Consider the following 16,404-nt stretch of genomic DNA (forward strand, 5'->3'; position numbering starts at 1 on the left):
CTATGACAGCAGGATGCAGTGGATAAAGAAATATTGTTTAAGTTAGTTAACAGAGAATACTCCATTTATTTCAATAAATGTAATAAATTAAAAATTAAATAAGTTTAAAAATCAGTTTCATATTTGAACATTTAATAGAGAAAACAGAAGGAGAAATATAGCAAAGGAAGAGAGAAACTGAAAGAGTAGAAAAGAAAGAAGAGATGAGAACCTCAGAAAGATGAGGGCACTTTCTTTAATTTTTAAAAAATTTTTATTGATTTTTAGAGAGAGAGGAAGGGGAGAGAAAGAAAGGTATCAATTGGTTGTTCTACTTATTTATGCATTTATCTATTGATTTTCTTGTTTTAGAGAGAGAAAAAAAGAGGAGAGGAAGGTGGGGAAGAGAGAGATAAGCATCAACTCATAGTTGCTTCACTTTAGTTGTTTACTGATTTCTTCTCATATGTGCCTTGACCAGGGGTAGGGGGTGCTCCAGCTGAGCCAGTGACTCCTTGCTCAAGCCAGTGACCTTGGGCCCAAGCCAGCAACCTTGGGCTTCAAGCCAGTGATGTAGGGCTCAAGCCAGCAACCTTGGGCTTTAAGCCAGCAAACTTTGGGCTCAAGCCAGTGACCTTGGGATCATGTTGCTCAAGCTGGCGACCCTATGCTCAAGCTGGTGATCCTGCGCTCAAGTCGGTGACCTTGGGGTTTCAAACCGGTGTCCTCAGCATCCCAGGTCGATACTCAATCCACTGTGCCACCACTGGTCAGACTCATTGGTTGATTCTTCTATGTGCTCACAACCTTGGCATATTGGGATGATACTCTAACTAACTGAGCTAACTGGCCAGGGCTGAGGAAGCTTTCCTATCCTATAAAATCAGGACTTTGGTCAATTAGCTAACTGTGAATCTAACAAGTCAATTATCACAGAAAATTACCTTAAATTCATCCACACCCTACATTCTATGGGCACGGACTGGCTGAAATAGGCCTTGTGTCTTTCTTCTTGCATAGACCACATCTATAACCTTCCTGCTACAATGTCCCATTTTCTCTTTTTCACATTGGCTGGAGAACTGAAAGATGCTTTCAATCTGGACAAAGCCAGAGCTCCTGATTATAGAAAGATGCTGGAGAACAATTCTGCTAACCTATGTGGCTCACAAGTCCCTTCCACCTAGTCTTCCACAGCGAATTTAATTTCAATTTCCTTATTTACTCATTCCAAGTCTTCCTGAGCGCCATCTTAATTTTCATAGAGTTAATATTCCTTTTTATCCTCATGTTCCCACAATTTCTGTGACACTTAATTAAATCAATTAATGACAATGATAAGCACAATGTCATCAACAAGTTTGGGAGCAAACACAACTGATTCCAGATAAGCATGTAGGCCAGAGTGATCAGGGAAGAGGTGAAAGTTCAGCATGCTGGTGTGTTTCACAGAAGAAATGGAACATGTCTGTTAACATAGTGAGTCCATAAAGTGGAAGTTGGTCAAGAGAGCATCTTACAAAATGTGCTTAGGCCCTGGCCGGTTGGCTCAGTGGTAGAGCGTCAGCCTGGCGTGCGGGAGTCCTGGGTTCAATTCCCAGCCAGGGCACACAGAAGAAGCGCCCATCTGCTTCTCCACCCCTCCTCCTCTCTTTCCTCTCTGTCTCTCTCTTCCCCTCCCGCAGCCGAGGCTCCATGGGAGCAAAGTTTGCCTGGGTGCTGAGGATGGCTCTATGGCCTCTGCCTCAGGTACTAGAATGGCTCTGGTCGCAACAGAGCAATGCCCCGGATGGGCAGATCATCACTCCCTGGTGGGCATGCCGGGTGGATCCCAGTTGGGCGCATACAGGAGTCTGTCTGACTGCCTCCCCGTTTCCAACTTCAAAAAAAAAAAATGCAAAAAAAAAAAAGTGCTTAAAAATTACAATCTGATTGGACATTAGAGATAGAGGTGACTTTTTTGCATTATCTCATTTTGTTCAGTCATCCGTTCATTTTTTTTTTTCTTTTTCACCCATTCATTCTTTTATTCAATAAATATTCCTTCCTTGACTACACAATGCTAGGCACAGTGCTTGCTGCACATTGGTTGGCAGGGTCAGTGTTACTGTGACTATTTTATTGATGGAAAGATAGGTTCAGCCATTTGTCCACTGACACATGCATGGCAAGTAATAGTAGAGTCAGGTCTCAAACCCAGGGCCCCTGATTATAGACCCTCAGGTGCTTCCTATATGTAATGTTGTGGGTTCAGATTTATCTTTCTCTTGGACCAGAAGTTCAGGTTTTCCGTGTTGACAGTATGAGGTAGAAATAATACAACTAAAAGCCATTTTGGAAAATGACAGCTAAATGGATGGAAAGGCCAATTTCCCTATTGTAAAGGAGCCAGAGTGCTGTGAGCAAACAGGAGCCACATCAGATGGTATTCTTACAAGAATTTAAGTAACAGACTGTTTAGAGAACCAAGTTAGAAGACCCAACAAGACCTACTGGGCCACCCAGGGGCTAGCAAGAACAGAGCTGTCACCACCTTAGGCCTAAAGACTAGGAGGCAGGAAAGAGTGTGACTGGAGCCATGGAGGAAAGATTGCAAAGACTCCTTCTTAACTAAACTTTAGTCTGGCTCTACTCGGCCCTCTTCTAGATGAGGTTTCCTTCTTGGCTCCATTCTGTCCTTGGCCTGCTGAGCCCAAAGTTAGCAAAGAATCATGCTAAGTACATTTAGAGAGAATCCCCCCAGCCTTGCTATCCTTGGCCTATCTTTAGCAAGAATCCTAATGAGTCAGTTTAGCAAGGATCTCCCTACCCTTAATGTCTCTTCTTAGTGATTTTCCATCCACTAGCCCAGTTGTCTCTGCTATATTCAGAGGTGAGCTCAGATTCTCTCCCTTATTGCAATAGTCATGAATAAAACCTGTCTTGAATCCTTAACAAGTGTCAGAATAATTTCTTTTTAACAGGATCTCCGGGCAGGAGGTGTGTCCATGGAAGGAAGCAGCCACAGTCAGAACCTCAGCCCAAAGCAGGCAGTGTTCAGGGGAAGAAATGCCCCCAACCTCTCTCCTCCCACCCTCCAATCTCCTGTCTGGACCTAATAGGCAATCTTAAGGGAGGGACCTCGGATGACGCCATCCACCAAAGTCAGACTTCCAGGACACAGAGCAGGTAAATAATGGATCTGGGAAGCGAGTAAATAGGGAATAACCTGCCCACCCTGCTTGCCAATAGGTGGTATAATTTTTTTTTAATAAAGACCAACTTTATTTATTTTGTGGCAGAGACAGAGAGAGTCAGTGAGAGGGACAGATAGGGACAGACAGACAGGAAGGGAGAGAGATGAGAAACATCAATTCTTCATTGCGGTTCCTTAGTTGTTCACTGATTTCTCATATGTGCCTTGACCAGGGTGCTACAGCAGACGGAGTAACCCCTTGCTCAAGCCAGCGACCTTGGGCTCAAGCTGGTGAGCCTTGCTCGAAGCAGATGAGCCCACGCTCAAGCTGGCAACCTCAGGGTCTCAAACCTGGGTCCTCCACATCCCAGTCCAATGCTCTATTCACTGCCCCACTGCCTGGTCAGGCTAGGTGGTATAATTGATAAGAATTCAATTTTCCTTTGCAATGTTAAGAGTTCTCTGAGACTGACCCAAGAGGAACTGGTAGAAGTATGCGGAGGACATGCCAGTAAGGGCAGTATTGGTGCCAACCCACCAAGGCGGTCAGAAGGAGTAGGCAGAGGCAGGGAACTGGTAGGCAGACTCAGGCCTGCCAATCCTCTTAAATTCCAGAAGGTGATACCTAGAGCAGAAAAGGGACTTTGCAAGAGACTGAGGTTCAACAAGGGGTGGCAGAGACAACTCCCCAGTTCTCATCCTGATTAGAGAAAGTCCTGGTAAAGGTTAACGATGGGCTTCAATCTATCAGATGAGAAATGATCACTTGGTGAAGTGCACGCCCTTCATCCCATCTCCCCATCTTCCACTCCTGTTTCTACACCATCAACAATTCTGCACAGGCCTCACTATTTTGTGCAAAAGCAAAATTATGGGGACTCCCAGCCAGAACCATGTACATTTCACCTTCAGTCCCTGCACTTCTCAGACACTGTGGCATGAAGTACCACAGAGTCTTCTAGGGACTCGCGCATGCACAACCCAGAACTTGGCAGTGCGGTTGACTCCCACGGGCTACTGTTGACCGGTGGGAGTGCAAGAAATAATAAACAAATGTGTCCTCTTTCATCTTCTGGGTGGACATTTGAGATGAATTTCTTGGGCTTCCCAGGAGGTCCCACAGAATCTACCACACAGTCACCCCAGAATAGGACAACTTAGTATATCCCTGGCCAGGCAACCTCTGATTCCCTGTTTCACACCCCCATCCTGCATTCCTACTTCCTGGAATCATATGTATTATGTAACTTGGAAAAGAAAAACACGAAGCTTTCCAGTTGAGCTTGGCCTTCTGGGAACCAACAGCATGGGAATGGCCTGGCCTTCAGTACTCAGACTCAAAATCCAAGCAAGATTGGTCAACAAATATGTATTCATCCCTGAAATGCTGCCACTTCTGAGTCTGAGGGATTAAAATATGAATAGAATCTGCATTAGTTAGGACTCACTTGTTACAAGTGAGAAAAAGAGAAATCACACCAGCTTAAGCCAACAGTTTGGGGGGAAAAAGATGGGGAATTTACTGACACATGTTTTGTACAGTAGAGGTACAATGGGACCACAGGTTCAATATCATCACTGTCATCTTTTCCCTCAGTCTCTCTCATCTCTCAGTTCTGTTTGTGTTCCTTCTGGCCACAATCACTTCTATTGCAGATGAGCTACTTCCATGCAAAGAACTTTGAGCTCACCTCTTACACAGTTATGAGGAAGCCAGACAGGGCTGCCGGAGAAAGCCTGGCTAAGGGTGATCTTAGAGAAAAGAGAGAACTTCTCTCTCCCAGCAACTGTATAAAAATCCCAGGGAATAATTCTGATTGGCCCTTCTTGAATAACGTCTACCCCTGAGCTAATCACTGTAGCCAAGGAATCAGCTACTATGATTGGCTAGACATAGGTCATGTGCACATGCTTGTGGGCGGGGTGTGTGGGGTTCTCAGATTGGCAGCTTCAACAGAAGCTTTTGGAAAGGACTTTGGGGAGGAAAAGGTCCCTAAAAGAAGGTGCAGTAGATGTTGTTGGTGTACTATCCATATTCCTCGGGACTTGCTTCTCCAGCTCTGGGTTGAGGGCTTTATCCTAGATTCACAGAACATGCTTTGCCTACTAGCCCAGAGGGCAGGAAGGGTGAGCTGATTAACCCTGTGAGCAGTTGTCAGCCAGAAAGGATGTATATGTACCCTACCAGAAGGTTCTAAGGGGTATGTTTTTCACTATTTCCCAGTTTCCTGTATATAAAGGTCCAGCCACCCTTAGAAGTGGCTGACTTCATCAGTGGTGTTAGGACCCCTTCTCTTTGCTGTCTTCCTCCTCCAAGTCAGTATTTCCTGCACTTTCCAAATTAATTGAACTCGAATCCTAGTGTCAGGGTCTGTGTCTGAAGGAAGCCAGGCAAGGGGTGTGTGTGTGTGTGGGAGGGGAAGGTGGAAAGGATGATAGGGACGGGGTTATTGCTTTATAGAAAAGACAAAAACAAGATTTGTCTCCATAGCCCTGCCCCTTTATTCCCTTGTTCCTCTGTGGTGTCCCAGGTCAGGTGTCTGAAAAGCAGGCCCCGAGACCCAGATTCTCTGGCAGTGGTTTACTGAGGAGAGCTCTCCAGAGAAACTTATAAGGAGCTGAGGAAGCCAGACAGGGCCGGAGAAAGCCTGGCTAAGGGTGATCTTAGTTTAATCCCAGAAGGAGCTCTGAAGTGTGACTAGAGCCACAAAATTGTCCCCTCTACGCTGAGGCAAGGGAGCCGGACTTGATACCCTGACATTGGTCAGCCCTTGGCTGCAGGCTGCCCTCAGCAGGAGGGGCTGGAAACAGTGGTTGGTTGGATTCAAGTAATTTTTATTATTATTATTTTTTTTTTTTTTTTTTTTTTACAGAGACAGAGAGTGAGTCAGAGAGAGGGATAGACAGGGACAGACAGACAGGAATGGAGAGAGATGAGAAGCATCAATCATCAGTTTTTCATTGCACGCTGCAACACCTTAGTTGTTCATTGATTGCTTTCTCATATGTGCCTTGACCGCGGGCCTTCAGCAGACCGAGCAACCCCTTGCTGGAGCCAGTGACCTTGGGTTCAAGCTGGTGAGCTTTCTGCTTAAAGCAGATGAGCCCGCGCTCAAGCTGGCAACCTCGGGGTCTCGAACCTGGATCCTCCACATCCCAGTCCGATGCTCTATCCACTGCGCCACCGCCTGGTCAGGCGATTCAAGTAATTTAACAACCAGTTCTCTGCCCTAATGAATGTTTAAAGTTTATAAAAAATGATATACCAAAGTGGAGTTTATTATTTCAGGCTTTTAATACTTAAATAAAAACAATAAGAGTCCCTGGCCGGTTGGCTCAACAGTAGAGCATCAGCCCAGTGTATGGAAGCCCCAAGTTCAATTCCCAGTCACGACACACGGGAGAAGCAACCATCTGCTTCTCCACCCCTCTCATCTCTCTCTCTCTCTTCCCTTCGTGCAGCCATGGCTCAAATGGTTCGAGCAAAGTTGGCCTCGGGCATTGAGGATGTCTCCATGGCCTTGGTCTCAGGCGCTAAAATAGTTCAGTTGCCAAGCAACAGAACTGCGGCCAAGCAGGGCAGAGCATTGCCTGGTAGGGGCTTGCCTGGTGGATCCTAGTCTGGGCGCATGTGGGAGTCTGTCTCTGCCTCCCCACCTCTCACTTAAAAAAAAAAAGAAGAAGAATGATAAAAGAGGTACACAAAACTAGATTATGTTATAAGAAAGAGTTTTAAAATATTAAATAATACTCATAATATCTCAGGGGAATTTTGGGTATAACACAAAGCTGAAACAAATGACTAGCTTGTCACCCCCCAGTTGTTTGGCACTTTTTCTCTTTACATTAGATGTTTGTTTACTGAAGTAACAAACGTGAGGAAATTAAAATGCAGTATTTCATCAAAGATATAGTGAGTTTTATGAAATGAATAAATAAATGTTAGAAGCGTGTTCTGACAAATTTTTTTCACCTATGGACAGAATGAACGCTACTACGGGTGCTTAGAATACGCTGTTGCGCAGAAAAATGTTAAAATAGAGTGAGGAATGTAAATTTGTGATTTCCACATTGGGTGGCTGCCCAGGTGCCCACCTTAGAGAGAACCCTGATTACAAGTGCCATTGTAACAACCGGTTCGCTGAACTCAACAAAATATTAGGTATCGGTTGTGCCGAACCGGTGCGAACCGCCTGAATCCCACCACTGACTGGAAACTTTCAGGCATTTTAGGGTAGGAAGTGCCTATATTCACAGAGGGTAGGATCTGGGCGTCACCTAGACAGCTTGTGAATTGCAGGTTCTAGTTAAAAGGGGCATATTGAATGTGACAAAATATTAGAGTGAACCTCACCATCCCAAAGTTCATGATGCACTTGCGGAATTTTTAAAAAAGCTACCCTGGGGTGGGTTTGAAATTAATTAATCAATCAATTAATTAAAATAAAGCTGCCCTGTACCAGATACCTAGCTCAGTGCTGATGGGTTTCTGTCCTCATGGAAGCCATGATCTCCCTTGTTGACCTCATTTCCCACTGCTCCCTGCAGCACCCATGTACCAGCCAGCCTGAGCTCTTCCTGGACCCAAGCTGCTGCTTCACCCCTCCAGGCCTTTGCACACTCTGTTCCCTCTGCCTGAGATCCCCTTTCCTTTCTCATCTGCCTGCTGATTTCCCACTTATCCTTTCAAACACAGCTCAGCTTGACCAGTGGTTGGCACAGTAGATAGTGCCAATCTGGGACACTAATGTCCCAGGTGTGAAACCCCACAGTTGCCAGGTTGAGCGTAGGAAACATCAAAATGATCCCAAGGTCACTAGCTTGAGCCCAAGGTCGCTGACTTGGGCAAGGGGTCACTGGCTCAGCTGGAGTGCCCGGTCAAGGTACATAGAAGAATCAATCAATGGGCCCTGGCCGGTTGGCTCAGTGGTAGAGCATCGGACTGGCGTGCAGGGGTCCCGGGTTTGATTCCCGGCCAGGGCACACAGGAGAAGCGCCCATCTGCTTCTCCACCCCTCCCCCTCTCCTTCCTCATTGTCTCTCTCTTCCCCTCCCGCAGCGAGGTTCCATTGGAGCAAAGATGGCCCGGGTGCTGGGGATGGCTCCTTGGCCTCTGCCCCAGGCGCTGGAGTGGCTCTGGTCGAGACAGAGCGATGCCCCGGAAGGACAGAGCATCGCCCCCTGGTGGGCAGAGCGTTGCCCCCTGGTGGGCGTGCCGGGTGGATCCTGATCGGGCACATGCGGGAGTCTGTCTGACTGTCTCTCCCTGTTTCCAGCTTCGGAAAAATACAAAAAAATAAAAAATAAAGAATCAATCAATGAACAACTATAGTGCTGCAACTACAAGTTGATGGTTCTCACCTCACTTCTTTCCTGTCTCCCTCTTACAAAACAAACAAACAACAAAACCTCCTCCCCCCACAGCTCAGACACTGCCCCAATAATTATATGTCATAAGCAGATAAGCTTTATTCCAAGGGTGCCAGGGAAGTTTAATGTTTGAAAGATCTTTCAGCCCTGGCCGGTTGGCTCAGCGGTAGAGCGTCGGCCTAGCGTGCGGAGGACCCGGGTTCAATTCCCGGCCAGGGCACATAGGAGAAGCGCCCATTTGCTTCTCCACCCCTCCACCGCGCTTTCCTCTCTGTCTCTCTCTTCCCCTCCCGCAGCCAAGGCTCCATTGGAGCAAAGATGGCCCGGGCGCTGGGCATGGCTCCTTGGCCTCTGCCCCAGGCGCTAGAGTGGCTCTGGTCGCAACATGGCGACGCCCAGGATGGGCAGAGCATCGCCCCCTGGTGGGCAGAGCGTCGCCCCTGGTGGGCGTGCCGGGTGGATCCCGGTCGGGCGCATGCGAGAGTCTGTCTGACTGTCTCTCCCCGTTTCCAGCTTCAGAAAAATGCGAGAAAAAAAAAAAGAAAGATCTTTCAGTTCATAGACTTTTCCATAGCAATAGAGTAAAAGAGAAAAGTCTCTGGGAAACTGGAGACATACTTACTACAGCACCCCAGGCACCATGCTAAACTCTCTCCAAGCAACAACTCACTAAAACCTCCTTACAGCCCTTAGAGATAGGCTCTACTGTAAACCACATTTCACAGAGGAGGAAAGCAAGGCACAGAGAGGCTAGGTAAGTTGCCCCAAATCACACAGCTAGTAAATGGCAGAAGCAAGTGTTACACTCAGACCATTTACACCATGTGTCATTACAAAACACTGCACTTAATGAATGATTGAATGAATGACTGTGACCAACATAACCAAAATGATATAAGTTCCAGAGGGGACAGCTCTGCTGAGTCAGGTCAGGCCATTCAAGTCCCCTGCAGTGGGGGAGAAAAGAGGAAGGAGAGGCCATTCAAAGGGTCTGGCTGCCAATGGTGGACAAAGAACCCAGGATGGACACCCCCTCCATGAAGTGGACTGCCAGGGATCCAGTGTTCCTTTCTCCCCTGGGTCTCCACAGCCAAGAGCCAGCCTCCACCCTCCCCCTTATCTCACCATATTGCAATTGCGTGTTCACGTGTTTGCCTCTCCCACTTAAGATGCGGGACCAGGTTTCACTCCGCCCTTTTTGGCCAGAACTTGTTTGCCCAGCTTTGAAACAATCCATTTTTCGCGAATAAAAGAGAGGGACAGGATTTGAGACTCCAAGAGCCCTGGTGAGAACACGAACAGACCCCAGTCCAGGAGGCAACGAAGTAAGAAGCTAGTTACTGGAACGAGGTCAGAGCAGGACCAACTGCTCAACTGACAAGGTACTGACCGGGCAGTTGCTCTTTCCCTGAAGGAGCAGCAGACCCAGGCCCGGAGTCTGAGCTTCCGCAGCCTCCAGGATTGCAGGAGCCAGGCAGTTCGTGGGGGAACTCAGAGGTAATGTGGAAGAGGGCGATTGGGAGTTCTGAAAGGATGTATCTGCGAGTGCTGCCTGTTGCTCTGTTCCTAGACTCTCACAGGTACTTCTAAGGCTCTGTGGGAAAGTGTGCTGTAATCCATTAGCTATGTCTGTTATGGATATAGGATTGGAAGGGAGAGCATGAATGTTATATGTTTACCATGCTGGATAGAAGGGCTATGGGAGAAGGGAGTTGGGCAGACTACTATTATTATTACTAGTAATAGCAGCTAGTATCAATTAAGCACCTAAACTGTGCTAGGCACCAATTTAAATGCTTTCCTGATTCACTTCATTTAATTCTCAAACTAATTCTGGGAGATGAGTGCTATGTTCGTCCCTCCTTTAGAAGGTCAGCTCCATGGGGGCCATGATTTTCTTTATCTGTGTTAAGTGCCATATCCCCAGTACCTAAAAGAGTACCTGGCACAGGGAAGGTAGTCAACTAAATATTTGCTGTTGAATAGATTAACTTCCATTTTTCAGACGAGAAAACTGAGGCCCAGAGAGGTAAGTAACTTGCTCCAGGACATGCAACTAGTAAGTGCTACTCTAGGGCAGTGTCTCCTCTGAAACTTTTTGCAACAAGGGACATGGTCTATAACTTCTGCTGTCCAACATGGCAGCCACTAGCACATGTGGCTATTGAAGACTTAAAATGTGTTTTGGGGGGATGAAAAACTGAACTTTTAATTGCAGGTAATCTCAACTAAGTGGAATCGAAATGGCCACATTGCTGGCAATGCCCATTGGGCACAACACAGTTTTCTAGAGCCTGAGGGTTCGAACACCCTAGGCTGACACTAAATGTGGGATTCAGAGAATAGACAGCCCAGGTTCTGCACAGAGACGCTTCCGTTATAACTCCATCGGGGAGGGCATGGGGCGTGATCAGTGCATGACTACAAGCAATTGTGTTAACGCTCTTCCAGCACAACAGTTCTGGGAAGGCTTTTATCCATCTCATCTAGTTTTACACTTGAGAGATTGGAAGGTTCCAGAGGCGGACAGGGTTACCTGCTGGTCTTGGATCCCAGCCAAATTTGCAACCTTAAAACCCCAAACACGTCATTTTAACAGTTGGCAAAAGGAGAAGCACGTGGTCAGCTTGGCATGTTGTGCAGGAGTCAGGCTGGCGGTGACGACACCTTAGTTAGGGATCTCAGCAGTAAGGAATGAGCAGTTCTGACCCAATAGGTCCCATGGCAGATAGCTCCAGGTCAAACCATGACGTTCAGAGAGCCTCCTGTACATCCTATACCTGATCCCTGCTCCCCCTCTCTCCTTCTCTGAGCCTCTGTCTGGAGGCTGGTATCTCCCTTTCCCTCTAGTCACAGCGTGATCTTGGGAAAGATTATGTGCCTGAAGTTGATGAACAGGCAAAGGTGTAAATGATGAATAGAAAAGTGTCCATTTCCAAAAGATTTCTATTGTAACAGGAAGCAAAGGCTTAAGCCAAAGGACAGCTCTTTAGTTGGAAGAGTGTCAGGCAGCATCAGCGAAAACTTGTATTTATATAGTTTCATGTACCAGGCACTATCAAAAATGTCATCATGTCTTAAGTCATTTTAATTCTCCATCAACACCATGAGAGGAACAAGTGCAACCCCATTTGGAAATGGGGAAACTGAGGTACAACAAAGCTATATAGTTGGTCTAGTTCATACAGCAGGGGAATAGCCAGGCCAGGGCTCAAACCCAGATAGAGCTGGGAAGAAACTATTGGGGAGGAGAAGGAAGGAGGAACCAGCCAGTGCCAATGGAGGGAAGCACTTGTTCTTTCATTTGAGATTAGAGACCAGGGACAGGCACCAGACTCCCACTGTGGCTCTGCCCATTGGCTGATCTGATACTCCCCAGGCATCTGCTGCTTCTTGTCCTCTAGTCTAAACAGTTACAAACTTACAGGAATGAGCGGGCCAAGAATTCTGCTTATGGACATAATACAGGTTGGCTCCTAGGCCTGCTTGGGTTTTTGTTTTTTTGTGGGGTGTGTGTGTGTGTGTGTGTGTGTGTGTGTGTGTGTGTTTTCTGGGCTGCAATTTTTCTAGATTACTCAGCCTTTGGGAGGGAAGCTGGGCCAAGGACAACGTTTGGTGAGAACAGAGTGTTTAGAGAACAGGCCCCACCCCCTCCTCCCTCCCTTCTCCTCCAGGAGACCGGAGATCCAGGAAACTCCCTGGGGGGAGGGAAGTGTGCAGCTGCAAGTAGCAGTTCTCCTGGTTCCGCCTCTGTTGGTCATGGGAGCCTGGCTGGCAGCTCACTGACATCTCTCCCTGCCACCTTAGTACCAGCTGCCACCTCCTGGGCACCAGGCAGATCAGAGCCAACTTGGTGGCCTGAAAGAAAAGCAGCCTGCAGCCCTTTGGTGACCCTTCCAGCATACTAGCCAGTTAATGGTTAGCTCTTTGGGTGCTGGCATACAACGGCCTGGGTTCCCAAGGCTGGTTGCTGCACTTCTCAGCTTATGATGTTAGATGTGCCATCTATATATATATATTTTTAATGTTATTCACTTTAGAGAGAGAAGAAAGACAGAGAGAGAGAGAGAAGGGGGAGGAGCAGGAAGCATCAACTGCCGTATGTGCCTTGACCAGGCAAGCAGAGGGTTTCGAACTGGTGACCTCAGCGTTCCAGGTCAACGCTTCATCCACTGCACCACCACAGGTCAGGCCAGCCATCTAATCATTAAAAACCCCAGTTTTCTCATCTGTAAAACAGGGATAATAGCATGGACCCATTAGGTTATGGTAAGGATTCTACAGATGATCAAGAGAGTATCTGCACGTGGCCGGTGCATTACCCACGATGAACCTAGACCTAGCTTGCCTCAACCCCTTTCTCCCGTTTTTGTGACACACACACACACACACACACACACACACACACACACATATATATCTTTATCTATATGCCTATTTATATTTATCTATTGTTGAGGCTCTTTAAGTATAACTATAAAAGAGAATACATCACATTCACTACACTCTGAATATAACTCTAACACAGGACAATAATTTGTACACTTCCCTAAGATCCCTGAAAGTGTCTTCTTTCTATCCCTGGCATCTACCGCAGTACCTGACACAAAACAGGAATTCCTTACAAGTCTATTGAGTGAGTTAATAAATGAAGGAGTGCATGAATTTGTGTAACAGTGGAGATTTGTGTGTCAAGATACAGGCATAGAGCAAGATGTAGGAAATGCTTTGTTTGGGGTGGAGAGGGGTCAAGGAAGAGTTGAAGATGGGCAAGTAAGGCTTCAGAGTATAGATGATGTCTGAATAAAGTATTGAAGGATTGGCCCTGGCTGGTTGGCATAGTGGCAGAGTATCAGCCTGGTGTGTGGATGTCCAGAGTTTGATTTCTGGTCCGGGCACACAGGAGAAGTGACCATCTGCTTCTCCACCCCTCCCACTCCTCTTCTCTCTCTCTCTCTCTCTCTTCTACTCCCATAGCTATGGATCGATTGGTTTGAGTGCATCAGCCCCAGGAGCTGAGGATGGCTCTGTGGACCCTCTGTCTCAGGCACTAAAAACAGCTCGGTTGCGACCATGGCCCTAGATAGGCACTGCATCGGCCCCAGACGGAGATTGCCAAGTGGATCCCAGTCAGGGCATATGCAGGAGTCTGTCTATCTCCCCTCCTTTCACTTGGCAAAGAAGAAAAAAAAGTATTGAAGGGTAAATGTATATTTGTCTCCATAGAAAAGAAGAGAGAGATAGGGGACAGCAATCCAGGCAGTAACATCATTTAAAAGATCCTCTAGGTGATTTCAGGGCTAGGCTACTTTTACTCTCACTCCCTTTAATTAAAATACAAACAAACAAAGAGAAAACTTTCTATACTTTTGTTTCTGAACAAAACTAATGATATTTAATACAAAACCCAGTCATCAAAGTGAAAAAAAAATCCCATAAATATAACACTTTTCAGAGAGATGCAGGGTATGAATGGGTAGTGGACTGAACGAGGAATGGGAATGTGAAGGAGCCCAGAGCAGGATGACTCTGCCTTATTGATCCCATTCAAGGATGAAGACACTGAGGCTCGGAGGCAAAGCTCACTTACCCCATGTCAATCTGCCCCTCCTGTAGCCTAGAGACACATAATCCTACCATCATTGCACAAATCCTCATTGCAAAGTAAGTTTGCACTAGATCTACCCACACCCCCAAACCAGAAGGCAGCAAATTACCTTGCTGGGAACCATCTAATGGAGGGGGCCAAGTTGAGTGTTGTGTCTAGAATAGAAGGAGCAAAGAAAGGCCTTGAGGATGTGTGTGGTCATGCTGACTCCCTACCCTTAACTTTTCTCCTTTTTGGCCCGTCTTCAGTGGCCACATCTAGCCATGCTTCATGCAACCCTGAAAGATGCTCTAGATCAGGGGTTCTCAACCTTTCTAATGCCGTGACCCCGCAATACAGTTCCTCATGTTGCGGTGACCCCAAACCAAAAAATAATTTTGGTGGCTACTTCATAACTGTCATTTTGCTACAGTTATGATTCGGAATGTAAATACCTGATATGCATTATGTATTTTCCGATGGCTTTAGGAGACCCCGCTGGGGTCGCGACCCACAGGTTGAGAACCGCTGCTCTAGATTCTTTCCGGAGAAGACAGGGAATAGAAAAACAGGAAGAAAGAGAAGTTTTTTGTTTGATTTTGTTACAGCTTCACTGAGATATAAATCACATATAACATTCACCCTTTTAAATTGTACAGTTCAGTGGTTTTTAGTTTATTCACAGAGCTGTGTGATCATCAGTATATACTAATTTCAGAACATTTTCATCGCTTCAAAAAGAAACTCTTATTCTTTAACAGCCACACACACACACACACACACATTTCCCCCCTTTTCTCCCAGTCCCTGGCAACCACTAATCTACTTTCTGTCTCTATGGATTTGCCTGTTCTGGACCATTCATATACGTGGACTCATGCAATGTGTCCCTTTGTATCTGGCTTCTTTCATTAAGCATGTTTCAAGATTCATTTATGCTGTAGCAGGAAATGTTTCACAATGGACAGATTGGTTAGTGAATCATTCCACAATGATTAAATTCATTCACTCCACAAATATTCACTGAGTGCCTACTGTGTGCTAGCCCTGGGGGCTCAGCCAGGCACCCTGCCCTGGAGGGTTTTAGTGGGGCAAAGAGACAATTAGCCAATGAAAAAGGAAATGATTTAGAATATTAGAAGATAGTAGGAGCTAAAATGTGGTACAAAGCTGGAAGTACGATGAAGAAAGAGTGGATATGACTAAACAGAAGGGATAGCGAAGGCCTCACCCTCGGGAGAACACAGGGGACTTTCCAGCTGAGACTGAAATGAGGTGAGAGAGCCAAGATAACATCGCGATGCCTCCTCCAGCGCTCAGCTCCTGCACACCTATCCGTTCCCCAGGGCCGAAACCTTGCCTGTCCCGTCCACGTCGTGTCCCCACGCCTGGCACAGTGGGTGACACCGAGTAGGCACTGCGTGCGGGCTGCCAGAGGCAGTCCGGAGGCAGCGCGCCGCCCGCCCCGGGCGCAGGCTCCGCCTCGGCGCCTCCTGAGCCCACCTCCTCCCGGCCGCCGCCATTGGCCGCGCGCGCCTCCGCCCTCGGCCTCGCACTTCCTGGCGGAGCCATGGCTGCGCACCCGGCCGTTCCCGGGGCTCCGGCGTCCGCGCCCCGCCGCCCAGCCTGTCCGGCCCCGCCGCCGGGGGTCTCCGCGCCGCGTCCGTAGCGCACCTACAAGGTGGGCGTCCGCGAGCCCGCCTCCGGCCCGGGAGCGGCCGGGCGCCGCGCACCGTCGGGATCCGGGGGGCGGGCCTGCCTGGGGAGGACCCCAGCCCCGGCGAGTGCGACCTCCGCCCGGCCCGCCCGCGGCGTCCCTTTGTGCTGGGGAAAGGTGCGCGGCAGACGAGGGGAGGGGCGCCGCCGCCCCCGGAGGCGGGACAGGTGCGGCCTGTGCGGCCAGCCCGCGCGGCCCAGGTGAGTGTCCCCGCGTCCCGCCGTGGGCACCGGCCGGGGTTGCGTTCCGACTCCTCCTCCCTCAGCCTCCTCTGCCTCCTCCGCCTCCTCGCGGCGGGCTCGAGCCTGCCGGGCGGCCGTTGTGCCGGCAGTTCCGCCAGGGGGTGCCGGGTCCGAGCGACCTACTGCAGCGTCTCGGGAGACTGGTGAGTGCTGGCAGTCAGCCGTGTCCATCTCTGCAACGTTCAGTTTGCCGGAGCGCTGAGGTCGAGCAGGTTCAGGGTCGAAACCCGGGGAAGAAGCTTGGAGAAGAAGAGGCTTCCTGGGGGCCCTCTCGCCCGGACTTGGCCTCCGTTCCCGTGTTTACAAAAAGATCCTTTAAGCATAACTGGGGATC

General features: G+C 48.2%; 1 protein-coding gene across 7 annotated transcripts in view; it reads left to right on the top strand.

The window, feature by feature from the left end:
• Window positions 1-9,878: 9,878 nt before the first annotated feature.
• The window catches only part of LOC136312691 (kelch-like protein 36), a 123,090-nt gene continuing 116,564 nt past the window's right edge, over window positions 9,879-16,404 (top strand). For 2 of the 7 annotated variants that reach the window (XM_066242429.1, XM_066242433.1), the window contains exon 1: window positions 15,654-16,028. The gene's annotated coding sequence lies outside the window, so the exon portion shown is untranslated. Of the gene's footprint in view, window positions 10,022-15,622; window positions 16,029-16,072; window positions 16,214-16,404 lie in introns of those variants that run through there. The other 5 variants (XM_066242436.1, XM_066242437.1, XM_066242432.1 and 2 more) reach the window with 5 other exon arrangements.

Source organism: Saccopteryx bilineata, chromosome 9, assembly GCF_036850765.1.
Source record: "Saccopteryx bilineata isolate mSacBil1 chromosome 9, mSacBil1_pri_phased_curated, whole genome shotgun sequence".
Taxonomy (NCBI): domain Eukaryota; kingdom Metazoa; phylum Chordata; class Mammalia; order Chiroptera; family Emballonuridae; genus Saccopteryx; species Saccopteryx bilineata.